A 22,997-nucleotide genomic window follows, 5' to 3' on the forward strand; every position below is an offset into this window, starting at 1 on the left:
AAATCCACTCACTGATAAGATAATTCCAAGAACTACTTGTTTTTCTAAAGCTTTATTTTATCTAAAGCACTAATTTCTGGGCCTGATAGAGGTGATAATTGTACATTATATAGTGTTTCTATAAATAGTCACAAGAAGTTACAATCATAGAAAATTAGTTAATGATTTGAAAGTACATTAATATATATTAACCAGTGAAGTGACATTTCATGTTACAATCATGAACAATATCATAAATGTTAGTTAAAATCACAGCATTTCTATAAGTAGGTAAGAATTACAACTTCAGTAAAGTTATTTGCTGTGGATGCAGCTACATTTTCTTTTTAACCAACTGGGAGATGGCTGAAACTGGTTCACTTATTAGCCTATGAACATTTCAATTTTAAGTCAGCTTACAGATTTTGCCTGTATGTATTTACAGGAAGAGGAAGCAGACAGCTTCCCAGCTATTGTTTAAGGTAAGTTCTCATTTTGCATATGTTTGCAAGGTAATGATCTCTGTCTTCGCACCAAATCTGTAGTTTAATTTTACTTACCAAGTCCAGTTCTAATTTAAATCCTAAAGCATTGAAGCTAGATGATCACAGGATGTTAGGGGTTGGAAGGGACCTCTGGAGATCAACTCCAATCCCCCTGCCAGAACAGGGCCACAGACTTTAGTGCAGGTTGCATAGGAATGCATCCAGATGAGTCTTGAAAGCCTTCAGAGAGGGAAACTCCACAACCTCTCTGGGGAGCCTGTTCCAGTGCTCTGCGACCCTTACAGTGAAGAAGTTCCTCCTCGTGTTGAGGTGGAACCTCCTGTGCTGTAGTTTATATCCATTGCCCCTTGTCCTGTCACAGGATGCAACTGAGAAAGAAATATGTCATTATTAAATTGTACATTAAAACTACAGAGGGTACTTGTGTCAGGCACTTTCTTCATTGAAGTCACATATAAATCCAGAAATAAACTGAATAATGGTTTTAATCTGAACAACTCTAGTGATTTGAATTTGTTCCTGGTCAGCCTCCCCTAATACTTATGAATCAAAACATCAATCTGCTTTTTAACATTCATATTTTCCAATGTGTTACTTTTTGTTACAAGTATCTTTCTTCTTTGAAGCATATAATTAATTTAGTCAAATTCTGGTTTCAGCATTTACTTTATTTTATCCCTTAGTCTATTATTTTAGATGACTACTACGTTTTTCTTCTCCAAATTGCTTTCTACATTCAGGTTTTAACAGAACAGTAAAACAGCATTCATGCCCCATTCTTGTTTTCTAGAAAGAACAGATGTATGAGCAAATTGCACAGAATTACTTCAGGGGATGATGTAAAAAAGAAGAAATCTCTTGACTTGGGGGTTTTCCCACAGGAGGGAAAAAAAAAAAAGAAAACAAAAACAACAACAACAAAAACCCAGAAGAAAAAGAAACAGCTGACATATGAAGTAGCTAGTATACACAGTAATTACTTAATAAATTAGACTCTTTTCTTCCACTTCCTTTTGTAATACCAATCTGTAGTCTTACCTGGTACAAAACACGTCTATGAGTGCAGCTGTTATCAAACCTTTGCAACTGGTGGTAATTTATTGGTATTGTTGGCAAGCAATCCACCTTCTACTGCTTTACTTTTTCCATAGACTACTACACTACCTTAGCAGCGTCTGTCTTCGTTTTACTAGAACACAATCCTAGATCAACCATATTCTGCAGGCCATCAGCGGTTTGGGGCTAGTCAGGAGCCTAATCTGGGAGGGGCAAAACCCAGTGTACATGCCCTGAATTGGCCACAGGTGTAACCCATACCATGCTCAGTATAAAGGTTGAAGGTTGCCCACAGCAAAGGTTTCTTCTGCTTCTTTCTACTCTGGCAGCCTTCTGTTTCTGGGACTGCTTTCCTGCTTGTTTAGGCTGAGTATAACTTTTTGTTTGTAGTAGTGTTTATGTTAGTATTGCTGTTTCGTTCAATCCTGGTTTTAGTCCAGCCTATGGGTCTCTATTCTTTTTCCTGGTTGGAGGGAGCTGTCATTGATTGGTAAAACAACTGTAGCTGTTCAGAGGGTATCACACAGAACTTCCTGAGTTAGTAGTTCTATTTTTTTCGTATTTTATATGTTAAGATACAGTTACACCATGTGAATAGAAAGCAGTGGTGTCTTTGTTATAATACTGTGTTCCTCCCAGGATGAAACAACTAGCGATGATCTATACAGAGAGAAGGGGAAAAAATGTAGCACTATGTCTCCTTTCAAGTGCATGCTGTAATATTACTGATCTGTGCTACCTCCCCTCTCTTAACAATACAGTGTGTCTTTTTGATTTACAATCCAATCCCAATAGTTATTGAGGATTTGAATAGAGTCTTTAAGTCTTAGTAAAAGCTACTAAATTTTTACACTTTTCCTGTCATCTCTAGCGTTTTGTACACAGAGTACGTGCGTACTCTCTGACACTGTAATCCAGAGAACATATTCGATCATTTCCTGTGGTTTTGTGGAAGGCAACAAAAAATGTTTCTTCAATACATAGCAATTTTTTCCCCTCTTAAGGCTGCTGGAGGATTGTGTTGCTTTTTGTTGTGTGTTTCCTTAAAGACTGATGGCTGAGTTGCACAGCTTATCATGCTGTGGTATGTTTCCCAAATTGTTTAGAAAATGTCTTTTGATGTTCATATCTCGCGGCACAATTTACTTCTCAAACAAAGCTGAACGGTTCAATATGAACTCCATGTGTTTACTATTCCTTTTATTTACTATGTGACTTCCCTCAACCTTATTTAGCAGCAGAGATCTTTCTATGTATCTTGCTTTTCTACATTTTCACAGTGTTTCACAGAAATTAAACACCCTACTACAGCCATTCTTTAGCAAACCCTGCTCCTGCCTAGCGCCTCCTAATTGCCCAGGGCTGGTCAGAACAGCTTATTTAAGGTCAGGCTGCTCTACTTGTTAATTTCCTTAATTTGTTTATTTTGCTTACAAAGGAAGCTGTAGCACATGCAAATTGTTTGTAGTTTCTCCAAGTAATATGAAACCTTGGTAAAAAAGAATTGTTAAATCTCAGTGGAATGGTTTTCAGTATATCTCACCATAGCCTATACTACAAGTAAGTTTCTGAGGGTAATTAAAGAAGGTTCTATTGATGTAAACATGTGTTTAAGGCATTAATAGATAGGTGCTACGGAAGAACTTCCAGGCAGATGGACAAAAGCAGGCCAGATTATAGCTGAAGGGAGGTTGTAGACAGGCGGATGATGGTCTCTTCTCCCAGGCAGCCAGTACCAGAACAAGAGGACACAGTCTCAGGCTGCACCAGGGGAGGTTTAGGTTGGATGTTAGGAAGAAGTTCTATACAGAAAGAGTGATTGCCCATTGGAATGGGCTGCCTGGGGAGGTGGTGGAGTCGCTGTCATTGGAGGTTTTCAGGAGACTTGATGGGGTGCTTGGTGCCATGGTTTAGTTGTTTAGGTGGGTTGGATCGGTTGATGGGTTGGACGCGATGATCTTGAAGGTCTCTTCCAACCTGGTTTGGTTTATTCTACATTTAATCATGTCAAGGCATTTTTATTCAGGTTGTTCAACTGGGAGAGTTATGTGAAAACTTGGAAAATTTTCAACCATGGTGACTGCCTGTGAAAGACACGACTAATACTTTCTCTTGCTAGGAAGAAAGCTTGATTTTAGGTTTGTTTTTTGGTCTTTTAACTGTTCTTGGGCGAAGCACATGTTGTTTATTGGTGGTAAGGACACTGTATGGAGAGATTACTATCACTAGGTCTCCATCAAGGGTTTTTTTCGTAGCTATTGTAATCCCACTAAAGATCATTTTGGGGGAGAAGAGTGGGACACATTTTAAATATGTGTCCTTTTACGTGACCTTACAGCTTCTTTGAAGGGAGGTCAGCTATTTCTATGATGCACTTTAGTAGGTAAGTTGATATTATTTTATTATATAACTTCTTAAATATATTTAAGTAAACACTTCAAATATCTTGAAAAGCAGGTATTGCAGCTATGAGGAGTAAGAAAAATTACCCCGATCGGGAATGCCCTTGGTGTATTCCCTATATTGGTTTTGGTTCACTTAATCTTTGTGTTTAATTTATAAGAAACTTCAATAGCTGCCACTGAAATAAACTGTGTTTAGCTTTTCTGGTGGAAAATACCTAACTCTGAAGTTTAATATGCTTCTTTATCATCTAGCACAGTTCTATCAAGGCGATCTTTTATGAAGTTTACAAAAAAACAAGTTATGTTCTCTCACTCTACGGTTCTGGTTTGCTCTGAATTATTCTTCCTTTTGTGCTTGTTAATTCCTAAGATATTGCTTACAAGGAACTTGCTTATCAAAGGCAGAGTTTTGGAATATGTAACCTAAATTATTTGCTTGCTGACTTGGCCCTCTATGAATGAAGATAGTGTGGTGAAATAATAATACCAGCGAGAAGCAAGATTCTCTCCAATCTCACTACTCATATGTGCAGTTGTATATCTTTAGTTAGATGCATATCTGAGGATAAGTTTGAGGCTTTCCTCAAGAATGTGTTTTGTCACATGAGAAAATTAAGTGTAAATGAACTCAGGGTCACAAAGGGTATTACCTGCCTTTGTTTAGCAACCTCATCTGATAACAGATTAAGAAATGGAGTAGTATTCTGCCAAATTAGTCTGCTGAGCTACTTAACTTTTCTGCAGTGACAAAAAGAAGACAAAGACAGCAGTGGGAGATTACCAGACTGACAGTAATATAATACTGAATCCTTGTTACTCTCACCTTAAATTCTCCTCTAAAGGTGCTCTGATTCATGACATGTGCAACAGTTAGCAAGATTTTTATCCTTCTGTCTCTACCACATTTGACTTAGAGAAGACCACTGTTTGTGCTCAGGCTGCCACAGTTTGCAGCCATGTGTTTTAAGATGAACTGAAATTGTGCTGAAAGAGCAAGGTCTATGGGCTGGGGGCTAGTTAAGCCTGCCAGCCAGATCAGTGTATATTATTGCCTGTGTCTGGGTCAGGATCCTTTGGCATTGTGTTCTCTAGTGAATCTCCAGTGGTGGGGAAGCATGAGCACAAGCATGTGACGGGGACTTGCTCTATTGCATAATGCATTCTAGGAAGGTGACACGATGATACAGAGATATGGATGGTACAGGAACTGCAGATTTTCTGTGTAGAATAGAAGTTCAACTTATAGGAATGATTACTATCCAGTTTTTACTTACTTTTTTTCTGACTATCTTACAATTTTCAAATAGAAATTATATCCAAATCTGTGGATTAAGTTGTCCAAGGAGAAGACAGCAGGAGGGAAGAGTTGAAGTGCCAAGCAAGGGGGTCTGTAATCTGTATAGACAGCTGGAGAGCAATGAGACTATTCAAAAGTGTGTCTGAAAGAGAATCAGGAGCAGTAAGAAATTGAGAGGGCAGTGAGATAGTAGGTAGTCAGCTACTAAAGGTGTCTAATGGCACAAGAAAGGTCAGGTTTTCCTAGCGTGGCTAGAAGGTCATTCTAAACTTCACTAACAGTGGTTTCATTGCAGCCTCAGGAAGGAGTGGCGCTGGCATGCAGCTCCCTGTTCACTGTCTCTGTCAGAATTTGGGGTTCTGTGGTCTAAATGATGCTTACTCTTTGTGTGTGGGTTGTCTCATTAAATTTTCCAAGGCCTTTTGAGCCCCTGTCCCTTCAATAAGGAAATAATTTTAGGGACCTGAGGGCATTGGAAGTATACATAGGTAGGGAACTTAATATATGCAGGTATTATTCAAGTTAGTTTTGAAGTCTTTGCTGTGAAATTCTTGTTTAACTTTGCCTTTTCTATGTAGCTTTTATAATTCTACCAGTAGTTATTAATTGAAGGTGCTTCAAATTTTATTTGCATGGTAGCTTCACTTAAAGGTGTTAGCAATACTCTTAAAATAACATTTTGAGGTTTGCCTGTTACCTGTCTCCTGGAGCTCTCTTTTCAGTACAGCAAACATTCATGTGACTGTTGAGTGGATTGCAAAAGTAATCTGTCATAAAATACAGTTTATTTAATATTGGCAGGGTTTACCTTAGCTCAGTTCCTTGATCTTGCCTATGATTTGTTTTCAGAAATGCCTGCACTGGTGTAAGGGGGGAGATGGGCAAGAGGGCAGTGTAAAACCCTTGTCACCAGTCAGCTATCCCTTTGGGGAGTTGCGCTCCCTGCTCTGATCTGGCCCAGCTGCCTCATTTTGGCTCAGGCTGCTGAGGAAATTGCTAAATTTTGAGGAACAGCTGTGAGAAGGCCTGTAAGACAGCCATGTGAGGTGAAGAAGCAGAACTGCAGGCTGAGGTAGACTTTTTAATCCTTAAACCACCAAAAAGTTACAATACTCATGTGGAAACATTGAAACCAAGGTGATAAGGCTCAGGACTTAATGACAGATTGCCACATAGCAGAGCTTTATTGCTCCAGCTGGTGAAGGAAAACTTTTATCTCCCAGGCTTTTGCTTGTTTGGCCAGCAAGGATTATTTGAATGTTTAATTAGTCTAGTGAGTGTACTATTAATGAAGTAACTTGTTAAATCCAAGCTATCTCTTGTGTGCAAACTTCTAAATTATATTGTAGTTTAATATTTTTAAACTGCATAGGTGTCTTGCTTGTGCAGTCTCTGTTTGTGGCTAAAGGTGCCCGAGGAGATGACCCAAGCAGAGGTGGGGCTGTATGTTAGTAGCACTATTGGCTTGTACTGTGTAATTACAGAAAGGGATGTGTTTTGGCTTACTCTTACAGGAAGTATCAAGACACTGTACTTGTAGTTTCATGACAACAGAAGAGCTTCTCTGGAAGGTTCCCTCTTAAACATATCAGTTTATATAGTGGTAAATGGTTTTGTTTTTCTGGTCCTTCTTGCATCTAATGCAATATTGTAAAGAAACAGATGCTTTCAGGTTGCCCTGTGAGTTTTAAAAGGCATTTGTTAGTTATTTTCTTTGCCCTTCTTTAATGAACTGAATATAGCTGCAAAATGCTTTATCTTCTGGAGCACTTTGAAGTAATTCATAAGACACTAGGGTCTTAGTATAACTCAGATTTCAATTTTCACCTTTTCAGTTCCCTTTTATTCTCTAATTTGATCCTAGTATATTTACTAGTCATGGTTAGCAAATTACATTTACTCTTGAAATTACTTCTCCAAGGTAAAGAATCTACTTAAGGCTTGCTGAGAGACTGAAAGTACCCTGAGCTAAAACTAAGTTAGCTTATAAGTTAGTTTATAAGTATAGGAAAAGTAAGTTAACTTAAGTTCAAAATCTCTCCTGAAACATTCTAACTGCAACTTCACTGCCATCAAAGGAAGATGAAATTGTCTGAAAGCACTATCAAACAGCTGTCCTTTCAGTGGAAAGACAAAAATTTATAGTTTTCCAGCCTTTCTTAAGGATACAATTTAATGTTGATGCTTGCTTGTTAGGTATTGAATGACGCTCTAGGCGGGCAAGAGTAAGCTTGACTGGGTATACTGAAAGTGTATTCAATTTGTTTATTCATTAGGAATAATTTTCTGGATAGTCTACACGGTTTGATATTATCATGGCTCATCTGGATTGTATAAAGCAAAATGTTCTTTAGATGGGTTTTTTTCTAACAATACAAAACTAATTTCTGTCTGGAAGATGCTTACACATACACTGGCTGTAAGCATGTTTGAATGGGCTAAGGCAGAATGAGTATCCTGATGCAGAGCAGTATCCACTGTTACTTCTGTCTTACTGAAGAAAACCCAACAAGATGAGTTAGCACCTTGCCAGTAGCAATGACTTCATGTTCCTTAGACTCTGAACTGATTAGTCTGAGTTTTTGTGGCTCTCCTTAGTATTGAGGCACAACAAAACAGCAAGGTAGTGGAGTGTGCTGCAAGAACTTTTATAATGCTTCCATTAGAGCACCTCTTCTAGTGCATTTAAGTCTTGTTACATAGATGTCATTTGTGATGGAAAAACAATTCAGTAAATCAAGGCTTCAGAGCACGTACCCTTGTTCTTCTGTGTAGTTTTTGTGAGATCAGTCATTTAAGTGAGATGAGTCACTGAATCACAATGTAATTACATAGTCACTTGTTTATGATTGTATAGACTAAAGTTAAAAATAGTTCAACCCCATGGATGTTTAGATAAGGGAGATGACATAATTGTGAGCTGAGATTAACTGAAACATTATTTTAAGTTTTGTAGTGGGTCCTCTGGTTAATTGAGACTCAGGTGTTGCATCAATTATGTCACATTCCTTGCAGTTCTCAATGGTACTTTCCAGAGACTTCAATAGTATCTTATATATTGTTATAGGAAGGCTAATCAACTACACATTCCTCTGCTGCTAAATACAGCCAGCAAGCTGCTGATGAGTCAGGACTCTGGCAGATAATTCTGCATATCACTGAAATCTTCACTGGTGAGCTGTCATGTTCCTCATGTGAACAAATACCAACTTCCAGGATCTTATTTTCATATTCCAATGTGCCATGTTTTCAGTGTTCACTGTAGTAAGATTATACTAACAAAGGACTAGGGGGGGAAAAAAAGACCAAACCAAGCACACAAAACTATCATGCAATCATTCAGGAATGCAATACATGGTAGGCTCAGCAAGTCACAATTTATATCCATGGTTGATGAGTAACTAAGCTTTCAAATATTCCTGAATCTAATTTCCATAGAGAGCAGCAGTTAAAGCCAAGTTACTGGATAAACACAGTGATAGCCAAAATTAGAACTCTATCATTTTTACAGCAGTTTTGAAAGCCTTTGGATGTTGTTGCAGTTTTATAGGTGGGAAAAATGCACTTTAAACATATTTCTGTAAATAAAGGTGTATAGTATGAATATTAATTAGCTCCTGTATAGAGACCCTGCCATTCATTTCCCTCTAAAACAGTGTTTTGGGAAAAACTTTCCTGTTAGTTACTCTTAATTCTCCTGCCTGGTCTTTTATGCTGAAAGATGAAGGCATAAAATAAGAAAGAAACTGCTTGTCAGAAGCCTGTTAGAATTCCTTGAGTTTAATACCAGCTTTGAAAGGCAAGTTATCACTGAAGTATGTCAAATGTTTATGCTTATTTCTGTATAAATATTTTTATATTTAAAACAAGCTAGCATAATAAGAAGCTTGTTATCTCAGATTAGCGGATCAAGAGTTCTTGGTGACTAAGCAGCTGTACACATGACTGAGATAGAAACAGCCTTTGCTTGTTCCTGACCAACTACTTGAAACTCAGATTTTACAATGTGGCTGCCCTGGCAGATGGGTTATATTAATCTAAGAACTTTTTAATGGAAACAAGAATGAAATCAGATGTGATTGGCATGTTTAAAGCAAAAATAACTACTAATAAAATTCTAGTCCAGAGCAATATCTGAGAGATTAAAATACTAAGTTCACTTCAGTTAAGCAGAATGCCAGAACTGGCCTTCCAAGATGAATGTTCTTATTGCAGGGATGGCAGAAACCAGATGCTTTATTCTGACGGTGGGAAAGTTTTCTTGAAACCGATGCATCTTTTCCAAAGCACGTCATTCCCAGTTCACATATCCCCTGCTGTTCTAGATGCAGTCTGTATTGCTGTGCTTTGCCTACTGCTCTTCCCAGTTCAGACTTGTGTTGACAATCTGTCAGCACCACTGATTAAACACTGGCTCAGAGGGCTAGTACTCAGCAGAGCACTCCCTGTGCTTTGCCCTTCTGCAGACTAGGACCAGTTTCCGATGTCCACGCTTTTGTTTCCACTCTAAAGCAGTAAAGCACACTGTATGTAATCTTGTTCAGTGATCATTCATGATTTTCTCTTCTTAGCCTCACATCTGTAGTTTGAGTACAGAATTAAATATCTCTTGCTGTCAGTTTCTACATGTTGTATTTACTAAGCGTAGGAAAGATAATGAAATAACTATCAAAACCAGTGGAATGTATCATAGTATCATTCAGGGTTGGAAGGGACAACAAGGATCACAGTATCACTTAGGTTGGAAAGGACCTCGAGGATCATCTAGTTCCAACCCCCCCGCCATGGGCAGGGACACCCCACACTAGATCAGGCTGGCTAGAGCCTCATCCAGCCTGCTCTCAAACACCCCCAGGGACGGGGCCTCGACCACCTCCCTGGACAACCCATTCCAGGGCTTCACCACTCTCATGGTGAAGAACCTCCTCCTTACATCTAGCCTGAATCTCCCCACCTCCAGCTTCATTCCATTCCCCCTAGTCCTATCACTACCTGAGATCCTGAGAAGTCCTTCCCCAGCCTTCCTGTAGGCCCCCTTCAGATACTGGAAGGCCACAATTAGGTCACCTCAGAGCCTTCTCTTCTGCAGACTGAACAGCCCCAACTCCTTCAGTCTGTCCTCATAGGAGAGGTTATGCACTAACTTAACAGGAGTTCCTGGGCTTATACATCTTATTTAGAACTGAAGCTAATGAGATGTTTAAGTGAGGCACAGTAACCAAGATAATGCTAGTCTGGTTTTGGTGACATTAACAGGAGAATTTTAGAGTGGTTTTTTAAATCAAATCTCCTGGTCAGATAGCTGAACAAAGAAAAAGAGGAGTTTGCTTCTCTAAAATGAAATACATTAAAACCATTAATGGTTCCCTAAAACACACTTCTGGGTTGGCAGGTTTTTTTTCCTTTTGCATGAAATTATGGTTTTAAGAGATATGCAAAAACTATCTTGACATTAAATGTCTGGTCCTAAAACATGTACACTAGGTTTCACATTTTTTTTAATAATTATTTCCTTGTAAAGTCCCTTTGAAGAAAAATGTTTCAGGCAGCTAGCATAGGTAGCATCTTTGGAATTTTTTTCTGTAGACACATCAGTTTAGGAAGGATGTTGACTTGCTGGAATGAGTCCAGAGAAGGGCAACAAAGCTGGTGAGGGGCTTGGAACACAAGCTCTATGAGGAGAGGCTGAGGGAGCTGGGGCTGCTTAGCCTGGAGAGAAGGAGACTCAGGGGTGACCTTCTTGCTCTCTACAACTACCTGAAGGGGGGTTGTAAACAGGCAGAGGTTGGTCTCTTCTCCCAGGCAGCCAGCACCAGAACAAGAGGACACAGTCTCAGGCTGTGCCAGGGTAAGTTCAGGCTGGAGGTCAGGAGGAAGTTTTACACAGAGAGAGTGATTGCCCACTGGAATGGGCTGCCTGGGGAGGTGGTGGAGTTGCCATCACTGGAGGTGTTCAGGAGGAGACTTGACAGGGTGCTTGGTTGCATGGGTTAGTTGATTAGGTGGTGTTGGATGATAGGTTGGATGTGATGATCTTGAAGGTCTCTTCCAACCTGGTTTATTCTATGTAGTTCTATGTAATAAACAACTGCCTTGTGCTTGTGTTTTGTCCTCTTTGGAGTTCATTCAAGTTCCCGATATAATGGCAAATGTTGTGAAGTTAGTGGTGGTTTTGAATCCACTTCTTTGTATGCCTTTTGGCAAAATAATTTGTAGCCTCAGGAGTTTTACTTGTCTGATAGTAACCATTCATAGGTTGCAGAAAGAATTAGTGGTGGTGGTGAGTTCATTATGCTCTGTGGTTAGCATGGCTAGTGCTTTTATCTTAGTATATTGCAGTATACAACTTGGATTTGCCTAAGGTAACTCCATAATCAGGTGTCCAAGCTGTATTGGGATATTTACCATTTGTATTTTACTGAAGATGCAGTTACTTACATAGAAGGGTCAATACTTATGTACTGACTTTGCAATACTGTTTGTCCACGTGTCAGCTTACTTTTGTAGCTCTGTAGATTTTGTTCATGAATTTGAGCCTTCTAAAGGATGACAGCTTATAGATTACAAATGCAATTTCAGATCTCATGAGTATGTATGTTCTGCCTCATTGATACTTTCTACTCGTGTGCAGTCAGTTTTGGCTTAAAGATTCGCTGCCAGAAAATATCCCTTGTAGGAGGAACTGGGTGTTCTATACAGTACAGCACTTAATCATTATCACCTCACCATTCTTTTACAAGCTTGGCTTTATTTTTGACACTTTTTCTGTCAGTGAAATGGTTTATACCTAGACAAATACTGTGCTGTCCACTATACGCAAAGGCATAGAAATTCAAATGGCACAACACAGATGTACTTTGTAAATGCGCAGGCAGTTTGAAGGAGAAAATGTTTGTGTGTTTCTGAGGCAGGAAGGGTGTTTCATAAATCTAAGGTCATGGAGGAGTCCCCTCGCCTGCTTTTTGAGGGCAACATAGCATCCATACAAAAAGCCTTAGACAAGAGTAGTGTTTGAATGTGAAAGGGAAAAGTCCATTTCAAACAGCGGCTTGATCTGGGATCTCTTAATCTCACAGGTTTAAAATCCTCATATTTTTAGTGTAAGAAATCTGAGAAGTGGTAAAAACTTGTGGTTTTTGGAGTTCAAAGGCCGTGTGGTTTACTGAAAGACGATCGGGTAAGACTCCCAGTTTCCCTCCCCAGACTAAATTCTGAGGGCCAGTGGATTGGAGGAGGGATTTCTGGCTTGGTGTTTGTAGTTCTGCTTTTTAAATCAATTTAAAATATGTCAAAACATGGTGTTGCTGTGATTGCTGTCCTTTATGCAGAAATTTGTTAACTAGTAACTTTTTTAATTGACTGTGAACAATAAAATCATGACTTTGATTTTTTTCATTGCTGACTGCAGGTGGTGTTCAGAGGCATAGGGTATTATTTCTGCTTCTCTGTATCTAAAACTTGCGGTTCAGCAGCTCATAGCACTGAAATAGTTGCTTGGTATGAATCACAGCAACCTGAAATGCTAATGAGAGGTTAGAATTATTATACTGATAACTGGTTAATTCATTTGGGAGTATCTTAACTAGTAAATGGTGTATTGTTTCTATAGCTTCAGATTGCCTTGGAACTACAAGCAGCTTACTAGGGCAGACACTGATGTAAAACAAAAAACCAAAACTGTGCATCTTGATCTTAACATAGCACTGCAGCCTTGACTGTCCTAGTGAATGTTCTAGTTCTTATTTTAGCTTTGTAGACCTGGCCAGTAGCTATGAGTAAGCTAGCTTAGCCTGAGTCATAGGCAATAAGAAATACTTTACCACTGTGTTGGTGTCTTGTTTCAGAGCTAGTTTTATATCAGTTTACTACTGGTCTGAGACTGACTGGATTCTTTTCAAGGGCTATTTAAATTTCTCCAGTGTGAAGTAAAAGCTTATTTCACTTCAGCAATAGGTGTGTGCTGACTCATGGGTCCGCACTGTTCTGTCCTTCAGATCTGTTTGTTCTACCATGTGCCTGGTTCACAGCAGCTGCGTAGCTATCCGAACACTGATGAAAGATGAGGGGAGGAATAGCAGGAGAATGGGAAAATGTAATCTCTGAAGCATTAGGGAAAATGTGGGCTTCCCACCCACACCTTTGCTTTACAACAAGGTATATGCCTAGCCAACTCTGGCTGCAGTTCAGTTCTACTGGCTCAGAGCGCTTCTAATTTTTGGCTGCTTCTAGCATCCCTCCTTTGCAACTAATCGAGAAATCCACTGTACTCTTTACTGATGCCAGCTGTCTCCTGAAATGACAACACCAATGTGGACACTTCCTGCAACTGGCTCAACAAATCCTTTCAACTACTGTCACACTAAGAACACTAAGAGGAGATCAATGATGTATGTTGAGAAAAACCCTACAACCCACAAACCCAGAATGACAGTGTCATAATTGTAGGATAGACCTATGTGAACAATAAAGAACAAATATTTATGGAAAGAACATATGGGTTTTACATTAAAGTTGTTTTGTGTTCTTTTTTATTTGGTAGAGTTTGTTTGTATTTTCAGTTATGATTGAGTATATCAGTCTGTGAAAACAAGTGCTTTGTCAGTAGACAAACTTCAGCTGTTGCTAGTTACAGTGCAAATAATATGACCACACAGTCTGTAGAAAACAGGAAGCAGCTTTTTGTCATACTTCCCTTTTTGGGGGAATGCTTCATCATGACACCACGCAAAATGAGACAGTAATTTGTCAGCTCTGGGAGACGCCCAGTGTTGCACAGAGAAGAAAGTGGATCATTTTTGCGTGCTAGAATGACTAATTTTTTTCCCTTCAGAGTAACTGACTGTTTTTTTCAGTTTGTCCTTGTGCATGTACAGGAAATAAAAGGAAGCTTTCAGTCATGTCAGTGATCTCTCTACAAATGTAAGAATTGCTATATATCAGATCTTTGGGTACTGACATCTGATAAAAGGTGGTGCTCTGTTGCAGAATCAGTGAAGATCTGTTTTATTTTTTAATCTAAACATAAGTTTCATAGAATTGTGGGGCTTTAAACAGAAGAAGAAACATCGTGAGCATAAACCTTAGTTTGAAGCATGGAATTATTTTTGTCAAACATTTTGTTTGAAACAGTGTTTTCCAGTTGACAGACAAGTAGAGGTTCACGGAATGCAGCTTTAAAGAAAGTGATTTCTGCTGTCATGCAACACGTTTTTTTGGCCTTTTTTTTGCCTTTTTTTTTTTTTTGCTTCCACTTGAAGTATTTTAGATAGCAAATACTTGTAGGTGAGTGTCTTAGACTCACAGAGACATATGTATTTGCTGTGGATAAATGGTGAAAAATAGCCTCTATAGTCTCAATGGCAGTTGTAGATTTCTGTCTGATCCAATGTGTGCATCTGTAAGGTGAAGGGTATTGTTTTAACTTGCTTTGGCAGCAGTGCTATAGCTATGATTAACAGTAACAAGTTTGCTTTGTGAGCCTTGCCTGTAGCTACAAATGAGTAGTGAAGTGAGTGAAAACTGACTGTATCCCTTAAACACTTAGTGATGACTCATATGTTAATTAAACCTGAGTGAACGCAGCTAATGATATCCCACTTTGTACCTCTCGAGCTGACCCGTCTAACTCATTATAAATTCTCCAAAAGAAAACTGTTCAAGGGAGCTGCGCCAGATCTGTTGCTGTGTGGAAATCCTAGAGACATTATTTGTTGAGGGTGAGAAAATCACAGTATCATATCACATTAGGGGTTGGAAGGGACCTCAAGAGGTCATCGGGTCCAACCCTTCTGCCAAAGCAGGATCACTTAAGGTAGTCCACACAGGAATGCTTCCAGGTGGGTTGAGAGTCTCCAGAGAAGGAGACTCCACAGATCCATAGCTTTTAGGAGAGCTTTTGAAAGCTTAATGGTATTTATCAAAACAAACCAGAATTCTAATAGTACAAATTTTAATTAAATTCTGTATAGTTTTTGTTTTTCTGAATGCTTTTTTTAATTAATTTTCATGTTAGGACTTTGCTTTGGGGTGGGAAAAAAGTACATGGGTGCTTCTTTCTACATTGCCTTTTGCAGATAAAGCTTTTACTTTCCAGACCTCATTAAGCAGTCAGTTGAGCAGGCTAAATGAGTGTTCCAAGTGGTAATGGATACTTACCACATGTAAGCACAGCAAGATTATGAGATACTGGAATGGTGAGTACATAACAGGCACAGTATCATTTATATTCCAAACAAGTGCGTCAAGTAATTCAGATGTTTGATAGCAATGTGATCTCCTACCTGTTAATAGGGTGGGTCTGGATCACTAGATGAGAGGCCTTTGTTTTCTGCTTTAAAACTTGTCTTCTATTCCATGTATCTGAGAGCATGTTAGCCTTTTCCAAAAATAGTTGCCTCCCTTAAGGTACTTAAGTCTGGATGAAATGAGTAGGCAGAAAGCTTCCGACAAAACATGCCTGTGAAAATCAAATTGCATTGTGTGAACCCAACGTACACACAATTTACAATAACAACCTAGAATGTTACAAAACATAAGTTCTTACTTTAAAGTGTTTTCTAACATTCTAGGTTGTTGTTATGATATTCAGACAACATTAAAGAACTTGCCTTGATTTCCTCAGGCTCAAATTACAGTTGTTCAGTATAAGTTCAAATTCAAATAATTCATGCTTTGGGGATTGTGAAATCATAAAAATAAAAGCACAATTATGTCTGTAAAAGAATAATTGATCTTATGAGCAGGAGAGTTCCTGAAGCCTGACTCACATAACTGTCTTGCTCAGGTTCCCTTATCTAAGGTATATAGAAACTTTGAAATGATTCTAGCACTTACCTCTCCCATACAGGTTCTTTGGGTTCAGGGGATACAGTTTATGCTGTTTCTTGTTCCCTTCCATGCAGAGTTTATTGTGGATCTCTTTGACATCTTGCTGAATATATTCAGAGGTGTTGTAAAAGCTGTTATCTGGAATCTTTGTGAAATTTAGTTAAAATAGTTAAACCAACAAACAAGTTCTTTACTTATAGCACTGGCAGTTCAAAAGCTTTGGGAAGAAATTTCTTGCTAGTAGTTATCTTAGGGTTTTCTGATTTGGCAGTATCAGCAAAGGTTCTAATGTGAATTGTGTAGAGTTTTAAGTATATTCTGTCAACTGCTTGTATTGGCATTCTATAAATAATTAAGCTAACTTATGTTTTCCCTACCAAGTGACTTGTGAAACATTAAATTGGAGGTGACACTGTAGTACCTGTCACAAATAATGATGAAGGTAATTTAATCTTCATCAGTGTCCATACTGCCATCAGAAGATTTTCCACATGTATTTAATCTTCTCATAGAATAGACCAGGTTGGAAGAGACCTTCAAGATCGTGTCCAACCTATCAACCAATCCAACCCACCTAATCAACTAAGCCAATGCACTGAGCACCCTATCAAGTCTCCTCCTGAACACCTCCAATGATGGTGACTCCACTACCTCTCTGGGCAGCCCATTCCAATGGGCAATCACTCTGTCTGTATAGAACTTTTTCTTAGTGATACAAGAACTGTTTTCTCTGAGTTGTCTTATCAACATCAATAATGTACCAAGTCACCAATATTCTTTAATTCCAAGTAAATTCTGATATTTCCCAATGCTGCAGCCAAAATACAGTGGTGTGGCTGCTGGCTTCTGTAATAGGCTCACTATTTGGCTCTACAGTATGTAGTTTGTTTGCTAAACTGCTATCAGCAGCAACAGGAAAGCATTACTTTACATCCAAAGAAATGATGAGGATGTGGAAAGATATGTAGAAATGCTTTGAGATAATCCTGTATGTTAGACCAGGGTGGATGTTTTAACTAGTCAGCCACATGTCATGGAAAAAATGTTCTGAAATATAAAGGTATAATGACCCAGGACAAGTGCATAAACTTATCTGATACATAATCCTTTGAGCAGTGATGGAACTCTGCATTAAATTAAAAGAAATTAGATCAACTCTGTTTATGCTCAGGTACTTCAGTGTTGCTATGAGATGCTGTCCAACTTAGTGCTGTGCACTGGCTTTGAAAAAGGGAGAGTGAACTGCATGGGTGTAATACATGAAAACAAGAAGGACACTACATGAATTCCTGAACCATAGTGACCAGTTTGGTGTGGGTTTTATTCTTTTCAATAAGTAATTTGCATAGCAATAAAAATATTGTCAATTACACCTTAAAAATAATCAAAATTTTCATATCCACTTAGGATCTGAATATGAATCACCTGTGGCCTGTACCTAGTTCTTTCTAACTGTTAAGTAGTCACATGATGAAAATAAAATCTGCCTCCTCAAAGCAAGTTATATAGGTAGGAATGTAAGTATGTGTTCTGAAGGATAAGGTTGGTTTGTGATGTCTTTTTGATTCAACTACAGAATCAGGTTGCTTGTCTGTTGCCTGTTTGAATAAGACAGAAGGAAATAAGGATGGATTTTACTACTGAAAAATAGGATATACCTTGACAGCTAATTTGGGGGGTGGGAGGGTGGTGGTGTAGAACAGATGCTGTGTATAGAAGCTTCACTTATGATTTTAAGCAGTGAACAACCAAACATCAGGTTATTGCAGGGTCCCTCAAGTGATTTATGGAGTAGTATTAATATCTGTTTTGTAGGCAGTAGTTTCAGTGATGTTTAAAGCCTCACTGAATAGGATTGCCTTCTCAATTGGCTACTCCAAATATGAGCCATTACCATTGACAGAAGCTGGATAAAATATGATGTCTGCTTAAATGATTTGTTGCACTTGCAGACTAGCTCATTTTGCTTGAAATAATTTCTTTTCCTCCCCTGCTGATTAAATAATCTCTAATGCTAGCTTGTATTTGTGTGTGTGTTTATAGGATGAAATTACCTTAATGACATGGAAAAGGGGAAAAATTGAAAAAGTATATAAAATTTAACATTTATGATTGCACTCAGTCATTGGATCACTAACTTGAATTAGGTACAGCAGATGATTTATACCTATGTATCATGCATTTATCATTTGCACTGGGAAAAAAAAAAAATCAGGTGCTGTAATTTTCCAAAACAGATCTCTCAGCCATATGGAAATGTAAATTGCAGATTCAGTGCACTACAGAGTAATCCCTTGGTACAGAGCAACCAATTATGTTAAGCAACCACAATTAAATATGCTTAAATCTCCCACAAAGCAGCTTTATATCTACTTTCAAGGAGTGAGTAAAAATAATTCTGCAGCTATCAACTGTGGATTACTTACCAGTGTGCTAATGTATGCATGTTTTTCCTCGTTCTGCGTAGGACAACGGTGATGTAAGATAACAGCTATGGCTGCTTCTGGCAGAAGCTAACCAGCGCTTGGAAACAGTGTTAGACATTTTAATTGTTAACTTCTATACATAAAACAGCTTAGCTTATGAATTTAAATATTGCCTCATAGTAGGATAGATACAATTGCCCTGCTGCCTCAGGCTGGAACAAGTTCCCAGTTGTGGCAGCTAGATGCGAGGTAATTCTTCAGAAATGGAAAATGCTAATGGTGCAAAAGGGTGATGTGAGCACAAAGCAAGGCTGCCTTTTAAATAGGCTACTAAAGTAACTCCCAAGAAGGTAAATCAAACCAACTTCTTAGGCTTTCTAACACCTTGACTTGCTCTGCTGTCTCAAAAGGTAGCTGACGTTTCACTGGACATGATATACGTATGAAGATTTGAGAAGAGTTAGAATAGAATAAACCAGGTTGGAAGAGACCTTCAAGATCATCGTGTCCAACCTATCAACTAATTCAACCTACCTAATCAACTAAGCCAATGCACCAAGCACCCTATCCAGTCTCCTCCTGAACACCTCCAACGATGGTGACTCCACCACCTCCCTGGGTATCCTGTTCCAATGGGCAATCACTCTGTGTAGAACTTCTTCCTAACATCCAGCCTAAACCTCCCCTGGCGCATCCTGAGACTGTGTCCTCTTGTTCTAGTGCTGGCTGTCTGGGAGAAGAGACCAATATCTGCCTGTCTACCCTATTATCTTGTGGGGTTTTTTTTTCCCCATCTGAAACCAGTTCACAGTAGATCATTGGCTGCTTGTTTCCTTTCAGCTTTGCTGCACACCAGACTCCTTTGTTGTAGTTAATGTTACTACTTGTTGCTCTGGAAGTAAACATGAAACAGAGATAGGCCATCATCACTGTGCACTAGTAATTCTGTGAAATACAATTTTATAGGAACCTGTCTTTTCATGAGGATGCTGAGAAATATCAAATGCTGGAGAAAATATTCAGATGCTTCCTAACAGAAGACAATAATATTGTAGTGATTTAACTTGCAGAAATAGATGTTTTCTATGCAATAACTAAATTACCTAAATATAAATAAATGTGATAAACATGATTTCATCATCAGTTGAAGTGGTCTGTTGCTTAATCATTTCAAACTCATGCTAGTGATGTGAAATCATTCAGGTCTTCCATTTTACACTGAAGCTCCAAAATCTGTAGGCTTCAATGGTGGTTGCATTAAGAATTTACCCTTATAGTCTAATGCTTTTGTAGTGGTTGCATTTTGAGGCCTGTTTTATGCTATAAAACTTCACTTGGAAGCCCTACTACAAACAGCTGTTTAAAGAGTTTTGTCTTCCAGCATGTATGAAGTGTATAGTCTAATTATATGGAGCTCTTCTGAAGGCCAGAGTAGAAATGAGTCACAGATTACTGCTATGGGACAATTTTGCCTATTTAGGGTTTTGAAAAGTCAGTTAAGATAATAAAAGATGAAGCTAAGAATGTAGTAAAAAACTTCCCAGAAATGGTCTCAGTCTTGGAGATTACTAAGTCATTGCAGTTAGTGTATGTCACAAGTGGTACACAACGTATTGTTCTGGAGGAGCTGTTTATTTCTTAAGGGAGGTACATGTGGATAACTACAACAGCTCTGTATCAAATAGGTAGCATTGTGTTCACATTTTATCCACATATTTATTCTTCACACTGACTTCTGCTGAAGAAATTCTAGATCTGTACCTTCATCAGCAAAAAGTGCAAGTTCAATTTCTACACATTTCCAAGCAGTAACTTTTGGAAACGAGCATGTGAGTTAGAAGAATGTCTGCAATGCTGAAATCAACTGGCACTGCAGGCTGTGTGGAGACAGTGCTAGATACTCTGACAGCTCTTCTAAGACACCAAGGTAGGCAGTTCTATAATCATCAGCTGAGTCTCCTTTTACTGCAGTTCTTTTGTGGTATTTTAAGTTCTTCATAAATTCTGCCACTACTTAGTGCTGGTGGTGTGTATGAATATGTAAGTCAGGTAGGGGGAAGAAGCAAGACTATTGAGGCATAACTTGGAAATGGAAGCAGATCTGTGGAGACCTGCTAATCTTCAGTCTGTCCCAGTTTCATGATTCCATAATTGCTCTTAATTACAGATGTTTGCTTTGTTACGTAGCGCCTGGGGCAAAATTAAGGTCTTAGCATATGCTTAATCTCAAAGGATCTCAAATCTGAATGCATGAAAGAAAGTTAAAGAAAGCAAAGGTGGCTTAGATTCTAAAATCATCTAAGTGCTGCTTATTGGGGTGTCAGTGAATCCTAGATATGGAAATACCATGTCACTAGGTAGTTCTCTGCATTAAACTTCACCTTTGCTCCACGCTCACTTAAGTGAGATCCATGCTCCTGCAAAACGGTTGAGCTTTCTGTAGCACAGAACAGCATGAAGAAACAGAGCAGCATGAGTTAGGAAGTTTGCATGTATTTTATCATCATTTTAATGCCTCACCCTCAGGTTTTCTAGTTCTTTGAATTCCAGACCATGGAAATTACCAAACTTGCCAGGAATAAAAAAGTTACACATGATGTGTACACACGTGTTTACTTCTACATGTATAAATCCAGCAGAGATTTTTGGCAAGTCCCAGTACACTATTATGGATATTAGCAGCATCAAACCACCCTGTTGTTTCCTGAGCCTACAGAGAGGACATTAGAATGAACACTGATTCACAGATAACATTGTGATTTATGCCCTCTGGAGCTCTGTTAAATAGGAAATGATGGTGAAACAGGAAACCAGGCATTGTATGAAAACACCCATAAATATGTAACTAGAGGAAAAAGCTGCAGAAGTAATTTACAAAAAACATTGCTATATACTTCTGCTTAAAAATATATTTATTGTCCACAACTGGATACTGTAATTATAGTGCAAGTGACTAACTAGTTCTAAAGCTGACTTTTCAACCGAACCCAAGTAGTCAGAGGCAGAAAATTAACTTGCAGATACTGACAGAAGTAGTAATATTTTCATCTAATCAGAGCTAAAGAGATTGGATGTGAACAAATGCAGAGTCATTCAACTCATTTAAGCATATTGTTTTTCTCTGATATTCACAAGGTTGTACATACTTAAGTTATACTACTTTTGTGGAGTGTGTATGATGGTAGCTTGCCCTATAGTGACATCTAGATAAAGGAAATATGCCAAAGCAGTTTCCTAGTTACATTTTGTGTCAGAGGTAACTGAACTTGACCTAGTTAAAACTGCAAGATGAAGTTTGTGCATGTGTGTATTATGTATCTTTTTTCTCCTTCCCCTCTCTTAATGGCTATCGAAGGACAGGTGTTGAATATATTTATCTTAATACTGGAAGACATGTCATGTTTAGCTTCACCTTCTGACTTGTTTCAGTAAAGAGCAGTTGTACTGTACTGTGAAACTAACTGTTCTGTATGACAAAGTTGTTGATAACTCTGAGGAAGTCAAGGTTCATTCTTGCTTTGTCTGGTATGATAGGCTTTGAAGGCTTACAGCTCCCTTGTACTAACCTGAGCGTGTGTGTGTATACGAAAATAAATTGTCCCCAGCTGGAATGTTTTTCCTCCTTGTTCTGTTTGGTTATACAAAGCATCATAAAACCCTTTTGAGCTGTTCTAGCATTAAAACCTGTAAGATATAGGCCCCACTAAAGTGCATGCTAAGTCTAGAAGGTGATCATTGTTTCTTTTGCTGTGCAGTCTGGGAGTAGCATTTGCAATATGGAATATTTGTGGTATGGATTTATTCTTCTGTTCCATGTTTTTTCTTTAGTTTCCATAACCTTCTGTTCTGTGGGTTTTTTGTTTGTTTTTCTTTTTCAGTAGAGTATATGCTTACAACTAAGTTCTGAGCATTTCATAATAGGTCCAGAGGTGTTGGATTCTTGCTTGCAATCTCCAGTCACCTTCAAAGAAAGTCGTCACAGTACTGACAGGTAGGGGCTAAATAGTATGTTGCCTTGAATTTAAGGACAGCAGATATCCCTTTTATTTTGAGAGGGGAAGGAACCCAACTATGATTGAAGATGTTTGGTGCATTAATTCATTGCTTCACTGTTTCTCAGTGAAGCTGTCCATTTGGTTGTGAGCTGTTTTCTAATTTGATGTTAAATTAGCCATGTATTCCTCTCTCCACAACTTTGTAGCAATTTCAGTTTTGCATGGACGTGTGCTTACAGGGTGATTGTGGCACATAAATCTTCAGCTGAGACGAGGCTAGCTATTTCCCCTGATTTACTAATCTGTATAATTTGGTCATAACAAGATTTGTCCTGCAGTTCTGGGAGTTTAGATACAGAAAACAGCTATCTGTCATTATTAGGACTTGACTGCCTGTGCATTGGAAATTATTTCTGGGTTTGTGCTCCAGATGAGTTTTCCAGGCTTTTCAGAACTCAGGAAAACCTGTCTGCACTACCCACAGTTTCTGATATTTATATTATGGG

The sequence above is a fragment of the Melanerpes formicivorus genome, unplaced genomic scaffold (genome assembly GCF_026170545.1).
Source record: "Melanerpes formicivorus ecotype bairdi unplaced genomic scaffold, bMelFor1.0.p_v2 SCAF_22, whole genome shotgun sequence".
NCBI classification, from domain to species: Eukaryota; Metazoa; Chordata; class Aves; order Piciformes; family Picidae; genus Melanerpes; species Melanerpes formicivorus.